At 30.6% G+C, this 16,890-nt stretch overlaps 1 protein-coding gene across 2 annotated transcripts in view; it reads right to left on the bottom strand.

Moving 5' to 3' along the window:
• The window catches only part of LOC122518013 (leishmanolysin-like peptidase), a 330,144-nt gene that overhangs the window by 129,319 nt on the left and 183,935 nt on the right, over positions 1–16,890 (bottom strand). The gene's annotated exons all lie outside the window — the stretch shown is intronic.

Genomic DNA, 16,890 nt, shown 5'->3' with positions numbered 1-16,890 from the left:
TTTATAAAAGAAAATATAAAATATAAAACAAATAAAAAGTATATTGAAAAGCATATACATAATAACCGTGATTTTTGAATAGGTTATTTCTCATATTTGTATGAAAATTGTGTATAATATAATATTACAATAATATTACAAAAATATTCTACAAAATACAGTTGTAGAATAATATCGGTGACTATTTTATTCAATGTAAATGTGACACGTGCATATCCCTCGTTCACGATATATCACATCTTGCGTATCTTATACGTTTGACACTGATCGATGCACGTCTATTATCGATGTTTACCACTACTATTTCTATCTCTTTCTCTCTCTCTTTCTAACGTTTATGCATCGCCACGTGTGGCTGATACACCGATCATATTACTCTCTCCTCTCATATTTTTCTAGACGGAGTCGCGTGTGAAAATTTTTCACACTCGTATAAAGAAATCGCATATTTCTTTGAAAAGCAATATTTTTATTGTTAAAAAAAGAAAGAGAGAAAGAATATAAGATATTATTTGGATCGATGTGCGATCTTTGTTAACCGAGCCAACCACTGAATCGTATAAACTCGTGAATTACCCTAACTCATGTGCATTTTTATATCTATTTCTGTATGTGTGTGTGTGTGTGTGTGTCTCTGTATGAACTTACAAGAGATATACATTGAAAAAGAAATTTGTTCGCGTGATGGCTACGAACGGAAGAATAACGATGGGAATAGCTAGAGCTATTGTTATTATCATAAATTTATAGGGAAAGCTTCGTGTTCGATGCAATGATACTACTAGTAGGCTCAATTCGCGTGCTCGTCTTATCCTGGCACTGAGCCATCGCGATCCTTCCGATTAAATAAATAACATTCCGTAAAAGGTAGGAACACGCATCGATCCTTACCATGAAATATAGAAGAATAATAATAGATAATAGGTTATTAAATATGTAAATGCGACAGTTTCCTGGCTCGTTAAACATTTTATCAATCCTTTAATTCTACGATTATCTACGAAAATTATTTAATCGTTTAAAAATGAACCAAAAAAATAATGTATAATACAAAATGTTACAACCGTTCACAGATTTAAACGTATTCGTCGGAAAATATTATTAATATTGACATTGTACGATAATTTAAATGGAAAATATATATATTTTTTTTGTCACAATACATTAATAATAAGTAATGAAAAGAAATATATGAAAAAACGGGGGATATTTTAATAACCGGTTGGACAAATTTGATCCAAATCCATAAATTCAGAGTAAAATTTGGGACAAATGTTTATACAAATAATCTCGTTCGTTTCACGATTTCCTCGTATTCGAATTCAAGTATAATATTCGCGTAATTAAAAGCTATGCAATACCTTTTCAAAATACGAATTAGTTTTCCCGATTTTCTGCGAGAGCAAAGGTATTTTCAAAATAAATACGAATTTAAAATCGAAACGAAACGAAACGACGAAACTCTCGTGCGAGTTGTTTCCCGCTATAAACTTTTCAAAAAGCTCCTGCCAGAAATATTTCTAATTATGAGTAAAAGCAACAACAAAAAATCATATTTAATCCTATTAGTATATATATATATTTTTTTTTGTTTAAATGAAACGTACTGCGAATTTTTTCTTCATTTCTTATTGCAATCGTTTGTTCATTTCAAATTGCAATTTTTAATAAATTAATTCTAAATAAATATTAAACACTTTGAACGAATAATCAGAAGCATTGCAAAAATAAATGATAACCACGTTGTATAGGTATTAATGAATGTTCGATTATGTGACCGAATTGTGTTGGAAATTAATTGATACTCGTATATCTTAATATTACAATTTCCCTCATATGTCCCCCTTGTTCCCCTTTCTCATGATTAAAAATGATCATGCATATATGGAGACAAATGTTTGAATATTACAATATTGACAGTTGAAAGCAACATCATATTTATGCATATAAATTATTATTAAAATATAATATAATAAAATAAATTCAGTTTTGTGAAAATTATTAAAGTGAGTAACATACGTCAAATTATTGATAATAGTAATAATAATAATAATAATTATATATATTATATATTATATATATTATATTATAATTGTATATATATAATTATATATATAAATAATAATTATTATAATGAATAATACAGTTTTATTTCTTTCTTTTGTTTTTGTTTTGTTTTTTCTTTTTTGTAACGAGAATTATAATATATTCTCATGGGTATTATTCGTTTTGCAAATGCTCGGGGCGTTGTATCGGAGATTGCGATCGGTTGAACGATTAACGAGAACAATGGTGGGTAGTTGTTGCTGTGTATACGAATCGGTAGACAAACTATCTGTAATTGTGACGCATAACGGACAGATTATACGTCGGAACAAATATCGCCTTTGCATTGTGCGACGCCAGATTGACCAACCTCTCTAAATCCACACTGCCGATTTTCCCGATATTTCCCGAAATGAAATCCTCCGACAATCGACTCCGTTGTGTTTCCCATTTTATCTCTGCTTCGAACCAACATAGATATACTTTTTTCACGTCAAATCAAATTTATTAGAAATTATATTTGTATATAATTTTTAACATTTTTCATTTTTAAATTGATCATTTTTAAAAATACCTTCTCCTCCTCCTCCTCCTATTGCATGTATAATAATACGAAATTGTATGGAAAATATACAATAGGTTTATTCTTTTAATTATGCGATAATTGTAGAACCGAAAAAAGAAACAAAAAATACATCAATTTTTCATTCCAATCATTTTAACTTCCCTCATAACAAAACTTCGCTTATAATTTTAGTTTTAAATCGTTATCCCAGGTACCTGAACTTTTAATTCGTGTATTTTATATTTATACGAAAATATATATTTGAATTATTCAAATATAGAATCAAATATTAGATTAATTTTTCATAATTTCACTTATATCAACAAAATGTTTCCCCCTTATTTCGTCTGAAACTTCTTCAATTTCACTTTTCAATTATTTTCCATATACTATACTTTAATAATAGTATTTAATATCTATAATAATATATAATATATAAATAATAAAGAACAGAAATGAAACACAAATACACACACAAACTATTTGTATAATTAAATAATTAAGAAAAAACAATAATTAATAAATTAAATTAATCATTTCAATTATCCTCGCATTTTTCGTATTATAATAATTCCTGATTTAAATTTACAAAATTTCATCTAAACCCTTGACTATCATCCTTCTTCTTTCTCCGGTTATACGAACGATTCGTAAATTCTGCTTTTTTTTTTTCATCCTCTCTCTCTCTCTTTCTTTCTTTTTACGTAGGCCACGTAAAGCATTATAAGTCTGGCACATATATTTTACAACGCGTCGTAAAACATCACTTCGTTCTAAACCAGACCCGTTTCTCCTTGTTCCCTGAAAAGCCGAGAGTGAAAAAAGGGAGATAAAAAGAGAAAAAAAAAAGAAAGAGAGAGAGAGAGAGAGAGAGAGAGATAACTAGACAACCAAGCACCGTTTCCAACTGTGCTTACTTCTACGTTCGGTCATAAAATGTCAACAAAGATAACACCATAACACCATGACACCCATGAACGCGTGCCGATAGAGTACCTATGGGATATTCTGCTAACTGCAATAGACGTGAATGAGACACTGCATCGTTCTGATTTTTAACATGTAAAAGAAAGAAAGAAAAGAAAAAAAATACACTGAGGGGGACAAAAAAGAAAGAAGAAAGAATAAAAATGAAGAGAGAGAGAGGAAAAAGATAGACATATATATTACGGTGTCACGTAGCAAATAAATTTATCCTATCTCCCATTTTCACACGAATACCACCAAGCATAACCCTTACCAATTTATATCCCGAATATTTCGAGCTTCGAAGCTCCAAAAAGGGAATTCTCTCGTCATTTTGATAACGGTAAATGAAAAACCGTTCTAACCGTCTTCCATCATTTCACTCATTCTTTATCTCTCTCTCTCACTCTCACTCTCACTCTCACTCGGTTTGTCTGTCTGTCTGTCTGTTTCTATATTTTTTTTTTATTTGTTTCTATTCGATGAAATTCGCATCATTGCCCATAAAGCTCATTTCCCAACGCGTATTCGCATTTTGTTTTTGTTTTTTTCATTTCATTAAAAATTCAACTTCGAATAAATAAATATCGTGGAAAAATATCGTGCAGAAATGTTTGTTTGTTTTTTTTACCGACAGAATTAATAAACCGGCGGAATGAGGAGCAAAGCGAACGAAGATTACGCGTAATCGAAAAGAGAATGAAAAAGAGTCGAGAATTGGTTTCTATATTAAAATTAAGATTATTCAATCGAGTATAAAGGAAACGTAATTTGAATTTCGTTTGAATAATGAAAGGGAAAATGATTAAATAAATATCAAAAAAGTAATGAAATAAATATCGAAATAAAGTAAGAATGTTATTTAAAGAATAAAGATTATAAATATCGAAATAAGTTAAGAGTTATTTAACCCTTTGAACTCGAGGCCTTTTTCGTTTGCGCGAACCAGCAACTCGAGACGATTTCGGCCAAATTAAGTAGACATTTAACAGGTACTTTAAAAAATATTTATAAACAAACAAGCGCATAGAAATAATAAATATCATCAGTTTATTCATTTATATGTCGAAAAAAAACAAACTTTGATAAATACTGCACTCTGTAATTAGTTTTGTTGCGATATTTAATGAAACTTGAAATCAGTTGGGCGCCTTATAGGCGCCGCTCGAGAGCAAAGGGTTAAATCGACTTGAATAAAAATTTACTGGCCATTGGATAAACAAAAACATTTATTAAATGAAATCTAATACAAATTTTATTCCCCCTCTCCCTCCTAATTGTCTCTCACAATTTGTTTTTCATCGATAATTAAACTTTCCACGGAATGACGAAAAGCCGCGAGCTACGCTTACTCTTCTCTATTTCTATCTATCTATTCTCTCTTTCTCTCTCTTACTCTTTCTCTTAACTCTCTTTTAATTCTACGCACGCATTCCTCCTCCTCCTCCTTCCTTATTCAATCGAATTTTGTTCGCAATTCTATTTTCTATTTCGTTTGGTCAAGAATCGAAAACAATTCTAAGATTATCTTTGAGATATTATTATATTATTATTATCATTATTATTTTTAACCCTTTGCACTCTTTTGATATTTAACACGTTCACGCCGGGGTGACCCACCGGTGGGTCACACTTGACTGTTCCGTGGGGCGGCGTGACTCACTCGTGGATTACTTGTTTTCAGAAAATTAGTCGTTAAAAAAATAAGTTGATTGTTAATTAGTTAGTTAGTTGATTGATTATAAGTTGAAAAATCAATTGGGCGCCTTATAGGCGCCGCTCGAGTTGACGCTTGAAATCAGCCGGGCGCCTTATAGGCGCCGCTCGAGAGCAAAGGGAGTAAAGAATAAAGAATATAAATAGGAAGGATTCGAAACAAGAATGAAGATTGTGAAATGAAAGATAGGAAATAATATTGGCAGACGTTTGTATGTGTCGCTATTGTAAGCATTGATCTCTAGCGTTAAGGGTGGTATGGTAAAGTGGTGATAGGGAATGATGGTGGTGGTGGTGGTGGGTGGTGGTGGTGCTCGGTACCATCTGCTGCTTGTCGAACAATGGAACGTGCATGAATATGTCTCGAATGACCGAGCACTGACCTATCGCCGGAAAATCGCGTTGGGAATATCGTTTATACTCTCTCTCTCTCTCTCTTCTTTCTCTTTCATTCTCACTTTCTCTCTTTTGTCAATCATTCCTGGCATTCGTTTGACCGGAAGAGACCACCCACCTCGTCGTCCGAACAACACGCTCGCAATCGTTTTGTTTCTCGCGATGAAACGCATTCTGAAACGGGGCTTGACAAACCCCGTGCGAACTATGGGAACGTGAGTTTCCTCTTATTTTTCTATTCTTCAAATATAGAGTCTATTTCGATCATTGAAAAAAAGAGACAAACGTGTGAGAATATGTATGTATGTATGTATATGTATTACACACACACATATACACATATGTAATATATAGGTGTATGTGCATGGTTAAAGGGAAGAATATTTCGTACCATCTCGAGAATTTATAATTATTATTATTATTATCGCGTACTCTACAATAAACCGTATATGTTGGGAAAGTTGAAAGTTAGTTTTGTGTATGTGTTCTTGTTGTGTATATATGTGCACATACACAACACGTATTTTCGCAATGGTATTGGTCGGTCCTCCAGAGATATGGGTCACGACGAGTTATTATGCAATTTGTGAGTTTCTATCCTCTTCTGTTATATATGAAAAGAGAGAGAGAGAGAGAGAGAGAGAGATAGAGAGAAAACGGACAATTTATTGAGCTTAAGATCGCGTTAAAATGTTGTTTAACGAGCATAAAGTTAGAATTAGAGTGGGATTCCGAAAATCGGTATATAGAATTATTAGTACTCGAAGAAAATTCTTCGGATTAAATTTTAAAATAAGACGACGATGTTAGAAGAAGAAAGAAAAAAAAAAGAAAAAAATAAAAAAAAGGGAACCGTGAATCATTCCGACTGCTTTTTCAACCATGAAAGTTTATACATTATCCGTAAAATATGGATCGCAAAGCACTCGCTTAAGTGGATATACGGATTTTCGGATATCGAAACGCGTAATCGGATTAATCGTATATTTTCTTCTCGCTTAATATCACGCTTGGAAAAGAGATAAAGATAGAATTTAGCGGAGAGTATTTCGAAAAATCTACACGCTCACAAACACACACACACAACACACATTCTGTATATATATATGTATAAGAGTAAAACGCAGGGAATTGCACACGCATCCCAACGTAATTGGTATTTCTGATAATCGGTTAGCAAGTTGGATAATTGAGATTTTACCGAAATTTGTTTTCCATTTCGGTAACGAGTCGAGGAAGAGTCTTCATTTTATTTATTTATTTATTTATTTATTTATTTATTTATTTATACATTCGTACGTTTATTCGTTCATTCATTCATTCGATCGTTCGTTCGTTCGTTCGTTCGTTCGTAGATACGAGAGTGCCAAAACATTTGGAACAGTAACTTTTCATTCGACGTCAAATGAGGATGACGACTGCTATGCACAAATTTTAATCTCGTATATGAAAAAGAAGGAAAGAAAAAAACAAAACAAAAAAAAAAACAAAAAAAAAACAAAAACAAATGCAAAACAAAACGCGAAACGAACCTTGTCGAAGGACTTGATTCACGAGTTCACGTTTTATTGTGTCGCGTCAAAAATTTCGACATTTCCTTTTATTTTTTTTTTTTTTTTTATTATTTTTCAAACCTCTATCGAGCATACATTTTCAACAACTACAACGACAATGACAGTAAAAAAAAGTAATAGATAAAAAAAAAAAGAAAAAACTATATCTGTAACACGAAATCGAATCGGGGGAACGATGTAAATAGAAGCACTGCGAAGTTCTGCCACGCTAGAACGGAGAAGTGCATATTGACGATTCATAATTCTATTCGATAATTTTGACGGGTCTCACGCGACGCATCGTTTATTATGCACGTCGACGATGCAACGTATCGTATCGTATCGAGAGAAAGAGAGAGAAAGAGAGAGTGAGAGAGAGTGAGTGAGAGAGAGAGAGGGGGGGAGGGGGTAGAGAGAAGGACAGATAGACAGAAAGGTATACATTGGTTGTGGGAGTTGAGAAGGACAGCATATGTATGTGTGTGTGTGTGTATGTGTATATCTGTTAGAGAGAGAAAGACACTATATGAACATGTCGATGCTCCCGTAAATCGTCAGGGATTCGGGTGGATGCACCATTTATCACTATGTAGCACGATTACCATCATTCTCGCATGACGCCCCGATATTTCGACGAAAAGGAGCCTCTCCACCACCTCCTCCTCCACCACCTCTTTCGTCTCTGCCACCACCTCCACCTCATTTTACCTGTACGTTGATAAGCGAAGTTAACAGAAGGAAAAATAGAAAAATACAATTTGGTCATCGAGCTTTTTTAAATATCTATGGCGTATCTTAATCTACTGGTAGTGTGGAAAAAATATGAAAAGTGGAAAATATGAAGAGTTCATTTCACAAAGGAGTGTTAATTTTTTTAAAATTAATTTACTATTTTATTTAATTATGTTTAATATTATGTTTATATTTAATTATGTTAAAATTTATTTACTATTATTAATTTACTAAAAAGAAAGAAAAAAGAAAAGGAAAATAATCGTAAATAAATGAGAAGAAAGAAAGAAAGAAAGAAAAAGAAGAAGAAATATTTTCTCATTTTTAGTAATCTAAAAAAATCAGTGAAAACTCGAGCTGGATTTTTATTCATCGAGGATGCTAACGCGGAAAAAAGAAAAAAGGGAGGGGGGAAAGAAGAGAGTATCATCCTCCCGTTGAGTGGAAACGAATGAGAATTGTGACAAAAACATTTTGAAGACGCGTAAGTATTATAAAAAAAAAAGAAAGAAAAGAGAGAGAGAGAGAGGGAAGAACCCAGGAGGAGGGAGGGGTGGGTAGCAAAAGAAGGGGGATAAAAGTGAGAAAAAAAATGGTAAAAAAGTGGAGCCTGGTGAAAAAGAAATGAAGATGAAACGAAAGGGTGAAAGAAAAAGAAAAAGAAAGTAGGAAAGGGACAGGGGAAAGGTGAAGGGTGGATAGGGGAAGGGAAGGGAAGGGTGAGGAAGAGGAAGGGGGAAAGGGTAATTCTGAAAACGGTATGAAACAAACAAAGTACGCGTGAAAGGCCGACGATAAGGGGATGAGGTGGTAGGTCGTAGGGTCAAGAAGGTGGAAAGGTGGAAAGGGTTAGTCTCCTCCATTCATATTCTCCTCCACGACTTCGTACTTAATCTTCTTTTATTCGTAAAATAGTGTCCTCCGTGTATATATATATATATACACCGCACACGTTTACCTAGTTTCCTTTAAAAATGAAATGATAAAAGAAAAATTCACCGGCAATGACCAGCAATGACTCCAAGAAACCAACGAGGAATTTTTTTACAGACCCATAAAAAAAGCAAATTTTTCAACGAAGAAGAAGATGAATTCTTTTAATTAAAAGAAAAGTTTTATTATTTATTTATTTATTTAAGAAAAGTTTTATTATTTATTTATTTATTTAAGAAAAGTTTTATTATTTATTTATTTATTTAAGAAAAGTTTTATTATTTATTTATTTATTTATTTAAGAAAAGTTTTATTATTTATTTATTTATTTAAGAAAAGTTAGTATTATTTATTTATTTATTTAAGAAAAGTTTTATTATTTATTTATTTATTTATTTATTTAAGAAAGTTTTATTATTTATTTATTTATTTATTTAAGAAAAGTTTTATTATTTATTTATTTATTTATTTAAGAAAAGTTTTATTATTTATTTATTTATTTAAGAAAAGTTAGTATTATTCGTAAATCATTATGGTATTATCTCGTTGAAGTATTCCAACGTTATTGTGTTACGTTAATTTAACGGTAAACGTTTATCTAGTTTATCTATTGTACAGATACGAGGTGTACAAACAGATAAAATGGAAACGTAGACAAAGATAGAAATGCCATTGGCCATTTAAATTTTCTATTGTTTAAGAACAAACAAAGTAAGTATGTGTTTCTACGAAGTTAAGAATGTTTTAAGAAATATAGAAATAAATAAACAAATGAGAAAAGAAATTTTCAGAAGAAACTTCAGATAATTCTACGTTTTTTCTATTTTTTTTTGAATCGAATTGGAACTTCTCGTTTAATTATTATTATTATAATAAGATTTTAAGTGAAATTTCATTATTTTATTCGTCGTAAGAATTGAAAACGTTTTTAAAAAATAATCTAAATTGTAATATCGTTAAATATATCTTAAGATAGATATTTTATAATGCAAAAAAACGAATTCGAGATATTATTATCCTCTTCGAATCATATCTGAGAAACTTTTGATTAATTATTAGATTTAAATATAACAAATTTCTTTATACGTTTAATCGTACAGAATTGTGAAAATAAATAATTGTTATATTAATAGGAGAAAGAAATGTATTGAAAAATAAATGATATAAATTTTCATTCGTAAATATAATAATAACTTACGAAAAATATTTTAATATCGTATATAATATAACACATCGTACGAGTATATCAAATATATTTGACTATTACCATCTTCTTAGAACGTAGACGAAATTTGACAGAAAGGGAGTATTGTGAGATGGTTTTTCTGTCGAAAATCGTTGAAATTCTGTACGTTCTCGTCGTGGAAAATGGCAGTTATATGTAAAAAGAGAAATATACAGTAAGAGAGAGAGAGAGAGGAAGAGAGAGAGAGAGGGAAAGAAGAAGGTTTGGAGAAGGAGTGGTCTGTCGTCGTCTGTATCTGACAACCAGCAAGTAAGATGATGATAAACGATGCTTGGGAGTCTCATCGACAAAGTTTCTTAACAGAATGAAACTTGGTTTAAACAATTTCACATCCAGTCTCTCAACTTCTGCTAGACGGTTTACAAACGTTACGATGAGAACGTAGAACGTCTGAAAGTATGAAAGAGAAACGAAGAGAGAGAGAGAGAGGAGAGAGAGAGAGAGAGAGAGAATCACGTAGTCTCTTGATGTCTCTGGAATTTATAACTTCCGAGAGGATTCGTCCTTGCAAACTTGAAACTTTACCACTACAAGCCTTTCCCATTACGCTAATATGCTGTTATCCACTAAAGCTCAGTTTTCGATAGAACCGAGCATGTATCTAGGATCCATCGGTGAAAGTAAAATTTACGAGCACTCTTGTAAGTATACTTCGATTGAAAAAAAAAAAAAAAATACAAATGTGTATAAATGTAGGATGTGAGCGCCTCCAAGGAACACGCTTAAATAGGCATTCGTTAGGAGATTGAACGGTGGACCCTGGATAGCTCAATGGTTTAAGGCAGTCGCCCTGCTAATCGGAAAGCAAAAAATCCGGGTTCGAATCCCCCCGGTCCACGGCCCCAATTTTTTCACCAATCCTACATTATATTTATATATATCAGAAATATAATATATAAATATATATAAGAAAAAGAAAAACGCGAATAAAAAAAATAATCGTAATTAAGATTAACAGATTTTATTCAACGCAATGTTATAATCAAACACATTATAATCAAAGCGGAAGATTCCGGGTTCGAATCCCGGTCCAGTCAGTCCAACGGCCCAATTTTTTCACGAGTCCTAAATAAATTAATAAAGAAACGTCTATCCATTAAAACTTTATTTCTGACCAAATTCGAACGAATTTGATCGATCTATCAATGAGAACAGAAATAAATCAACTTAAAATGTCTTTCATTGTAAAAGAAAAAGAAAAAATTTTCAAATATAAATTGCCAGTTTGGGGTTTGATTCCATCTACGATAACGAAATATACAAAGAAATTTAATGAATGGACGGGTGAAATCTTAATTACAAATCTTTTAATTTAATTATTATTTACACACAACCCGTCGAATCGAGTTTTATCTTATCGATATTATTCAACTAAAGTATTATGACATATATTAAAAAAATATTTGAATATTTATAATATAAGCGTATAAGAAATAATGTGAACGTAGATTAAAATACAGATTTTACTTGTAAAATGAAATCATTCGATGATCAATCTATTAACGAGTAATAATGGGCCAACTAGAATGATGTTTTTTTAACGATAAGAAAAAAAAAACAATGTAATTAATATACGACGAAAAATCTTAATTAGCAATCTTTCTTTCAACAAACTTGTTTGTGCATCGCGATAATCTTTGTTTGCATCTAACGTAGAATCCAAAATAGTACTTTCTTGTCTCTATTATTTAAAGTATGTAAATTAAATAGAAGGGTACTTTCGTACGCGAACGTCATTAAGAGAGAACATACGAGTATATTAATTATTTAAACTAAAGACTAAAATAGAGGTTTACTAGGGAAACTTAAAGGGAGTAGGTTATAGGATGCATTTAATATTCCGTAACGGCGAGAATTCGTTCGGTAAAAGCGCCATTTTATCGGGAACAACCAAGATCTCGGAGAAAACTGCTTGTTCGTATAATCTACGAACGTAGAACGGGGGATATTATATCACAACGTTTTACCTAAGTCAACTAAGTTATTCCAGCGATAAGGTAACGGCGAAATTGAGGACAGGCACGTAAGTCCTTGTTATATCTTTCAAAGAAGTGCCATTTTTTATTTTCATAATTTATGTTGTCATTCGTCTTGCGAATCTAATAAATTGTAACTACTGATAAGAACAAAAGATATTTACTTTAGATTTAAAAAACGTACGCAGAATTATTATCCTATTATACGAATAAATGAAATATTTTATTAAATAAAATATCAAAATCAAGAGAGAGAGATACTACTTTATATTTAAAAAGTACGCAGGATTATATTATCGTATTCGTATTTGTTATAATTAAAATGTCAACGAAACTATACGATTAAATGATATTAAATATCAAAATCGTTAATAATAATACGTACATTTTTTCCAATACGTTTATCTGCATCGAAGGATTGTGTTAAGCCTATCGTTTACGTTAGATTCTCCTTCCTATATTCTGTAATACATACTGAAATATACGTTTTAGGATTAAATGGTCTTCTTTTTCCAATATGTTTTCACGATAGTAAATTTACTTCAATTTTGTTGTCCAAAAATTCGTTTGAAAAATAAAAACTTTTCCACAGATGAACCAGTTATTTAATATTAAAAAACTTTATCGTAGTATCGTGTAAAACGATATTTGAATATCTATTAAGATAAGATTTTGACTAATAGAAAATAATTAGAATATAAAAATGGAAAATGAAACGATCGTATTATAGTATATTCTTAAGAAAGTTTCAAATGATACTTAATTATTCAGGTGTTTTTGTAGTAATAAACATTAATTACGATTAAGTGCGAAAGATATTATCGAGTATAAACGTAACCACCTCTAAAATACAATACTTGACACTATGGTGGTGCGTTTCATGGGATCGTTAACTCTTCAGCATGTCCTCGTACCATTATCCTGACGATTAGAGTCCAGATCGTTAGGTGCAAAGTTATTGCGTAACCGCGAGATACAGTTTCTAGTTTGGGTCCTTCGTACCGAACTATATATATAGTTTAACCGTACACGAATATGTATATGTGTGTGTGTGTGTGTGTGTGTCGATAGTGGTGGTGGTGGTGCAGTTGCATTTACCTGTTCGTATCTTCGTTACTTCGTAAATGGAATTTCGTTGCGGTAAGAACTTTTATCAAAACGAATTAACGTTTATCGAATTTTCATTGGAATTTATTAATTATTGTTTTTTTCAAATAAAACTAATTCACACGTTAAATCGATCGTCGAGTTAATTCTCTGTCAATTTTATTTAATAGAAAAATAAATAAATAAAAAAATAATAAAATAAAATAAGAAAATTCTCCTTTATTCAAATTTATATTCAAATTTAAATAAAATTGATATTATATTCAAGTATTTTTCGATTAATTATTTGATTTATGATTAATTTGATGATTATTTTTCATTTTCACAATAGAAAATATTTCGATAAAGTAAATAAAAACACGTAGGGGGGTGGGGGTAAATCGTCGAATAACACGAGTTTCGTTTAATATTTCGTTCGTACAGACGATTTTATTAAATCTTTCACGCACGTTCGAGAAAGAGAAGAAGAGAGAGTGAGAGCACCGTAAGAAAATTTATTTCACGGTCGACGAACTCTCAAGAAGAGCTCTCGCGTGGTTTTATCGGTGCCAACAGGAATAGGGGGGAGGAGGGGGGGAGGGGGAGGGATTTTTCCTTCAACTGCGCTGGAAAGAAGCTAAAAACCGTATGAGAATCGAAGAGAACGTGAACTTGAAAATGAAGACCCTTCATTTCCACGAAGAAAAGAAAAGAAAGAAAGAAAGAATGAAAGAGAGAGAGAAAGAGAGAGAGGGAAATGTTGTCTGTTCTTTTCTATAAGAACATCTCATCTTTCTACGAATAGACGACAAAGGTTCGGATTTTTTTGAAATCTAAAGAAGATCCAATGACATTTCTCCAGGGAATTCTGAACATTCAATAAGAATTCCGACTACCCTTTCATGCGGGACGAATTTAAAAAATGAAAAAGAAACGAAAAATATATTTCTTCAGTTTCCTTTTCTTCTTATTTATTCTATTGATTATTTTTCGATTATCAAAATTACGAACAATTTGTCATCTGCCATTCGGAATTAATTTCACAATTGAAATGAAAGATATTGCAATTGAAAAATAATAGAAAAAAATTTATACACAAGTTATCCATAAATGAAAAAGTATTAAAAAAAAAAAAAATAGTACAACACATTTCTATGTTATATCGATTAGAACAAAAATTATGATTAAATTACATATTAGAAAAAAAAAAGAAATCTATCAGCATGTAACTTAAAATTTGAATATAATTCAAACGTTGTACAATTATTTTCGATCAAATTGAAATTCTTTAATTCAATAATTAAACCTCCCCCTCCCAAAAAAAAGAAAACAAAAAATAATGAAAAAAAAAAAAGAAAAGAAAATGATTACGGAGGTGCGAATGAAAAAAAAAGCAGAAAATACGTTGGACGATTATTCGGCGAAGATGACGTGTTTTTTTTGTTATTGTTTTTATCTTTCATTTTGCCCCGTTCCCTTTTGATTCGACCGATCGTTTACGTACCCACAACGGAGACCGATTTTTCTCGCTTTTATCGTGGCGACGAACGGTCAAAACGCATATCACGCTCGAAGTGCGTTCAACCCCACAATCTCGCAACCTACCCACCACCACCACCACCGTCCATCCGGAAATCCATTTTGCCGGCAAATTACGGAGACCGACTACCAACGTGGATAAAAAGAAAACAAAAAAAGAAGACAACCAAATAAAAAATAAAATAAAAATAATAAAACGAAGAAAAAGGGGGCGGGGGAGGGAGAGAGGAGGGGCAGCTCATAACGCTCTTAATTTAATAATTTCGTAATTTGCAGAAAAATAAGAGGAGAGAAAAAGATTGACGTGTTCGAAAAAGATGAAAAGAAGACCAGAAAAGAAAACCATAAGAATTTAATAAGAAGTATATTTAATAAGACAAAATTTTATGTGATTTTTAAATCAACGTATTTTATACTTAAACGTATGGGGGAGGGGGTGTAAAGAGATAATTCAATTATGAATAATTATTTATATTTATAAATATATAATAAAATAATATAATATATATATATATTATATAATAAATATATAATAATTATTTATTGAATAACGATTTAAAGTGTGACACTTATTTTATATTCCAATCGTTCTACTATTTTATTTGTCATCATCTTAATCAATAATTAATATCTTTGTGTTCAAACGATATTTATTATATTTGAAGTATTCAAAATATAAAATAAAATGATTTTATTGATAATTTTATACAAAAATTCAATTATTATGTATTAGATCATGTTTAAATAAAATAAAAATCATTATAGTGAAAGATCATATCTGAGACTACAAAGAAGACCAAAGAAAACCATAAGAATTTAATAAGAAGTAAATATAATAAGACAAAATTTAGTGATTTTTAAATCAACGTAGTTTATACTTAAACGTTTGGGCAGAGGGGGTGTAAAGAGATAATTCAATTATGGATAATTATTTATATTATAAATATATAATAAAATAATAATATATATAATATTATAAATTATAATAAATATTATATATATTATTATAAATATTATATATATATTATATAATAAATATATAATAATTATTTATTGAATAACGATTTAAAGTGTGACACTTATTTTATATTCCAATCGTTCTACTATTTCATTTGTCATCATTTTAAAGTATCAATAATTAATATCTTTGTGTTCAAACGATATTTATTATATTTGAAGTATTTAAAATATAGAATAAATGATTTTATTAATAATTTTATACAAAAATTCAATTATTATGTATTAGATCATGTTTAAATAAAATAAAAATCATTATAGTGAAAGATCACATCTGAGACCACAAAGAAGACCAAAAAAAAACCATAAGAGTTTAATAAGAAGTATATTTAATAAGACAAAATTATGTGATTTTTAAATCAACGTATTTTATACTTAAACGTATGGGGGAGGGGGTGTAAGAGATAATTCAGAGATAATTCAATAATAATCATTTTATATTTGATATATAAAATAAAATGATTTCATTTATAATTTTATACAAAAATTTAATTATGTATTAGATATATATTGACCATGTTTAAATAAAATAAAAATCATTATAGTGAAAGATCAAATTTGATTATTAAATAAAATTTTTAGATGCTTGTCAACTTATATCCTATTCTTTTCATTTCTAACGAATAAGTTGCCAACTCAAGGGGTTAATATAACAGCATTTGTGATATATTAGCGAGAGATACTCATGAAAGTGGTTTGGTTATTAATACATGTACCACTAGAGTAGGAAACTGCCAAAGGGTGCATTAAACATGCGTCTATCAAGATCAAGAGCAACTCATGTATTTCATTATACAAGCGAATTCAACATTTTAACTAATTAGCCTTAAATGTTAGACTCTCACGTTTAAGGTTGCACGTATACACACAAACACACACAGACACACACAGACACGAACGAACGAATCTAAGCTCTCACGTTTAACGTTACACGTACACACACACATACACACACAAACACGAATGAATCCAACATCGTTCTAACGATGATTCGTGAACTCTGGAAAATAAAAAAAAAAAGTAAGAAAGGGAAAATGGTTTCGTAGCTCTCAGGTAGAATAAGAGGAGAAGTACTTTGAAATCCGCTCACCTCTTCACTTAAATTAAAAAACTTTTCGG

This window comes from Polistes fuscatus, unplaced genomic scaffold, assembly GCF_010416935.1.
Source record: "Polistes fuscatus isolate 324 unplaced genomic scaffold, CU_Pfus_HIC Scaffold22, whole genome shotgun sequence".
Classification (NCBI taxonomy): Eukaryota; Metazoa; Arthropoda; class Insecta; order Hymenoptera; family Vespidae; genus Polistes; species Polistes fuscatus.
The sequence above is the reverse complement of the archived record's forward strand: the minus strand, read 5'-3'. Positions and strand labels throughout refer to the sequence as shown.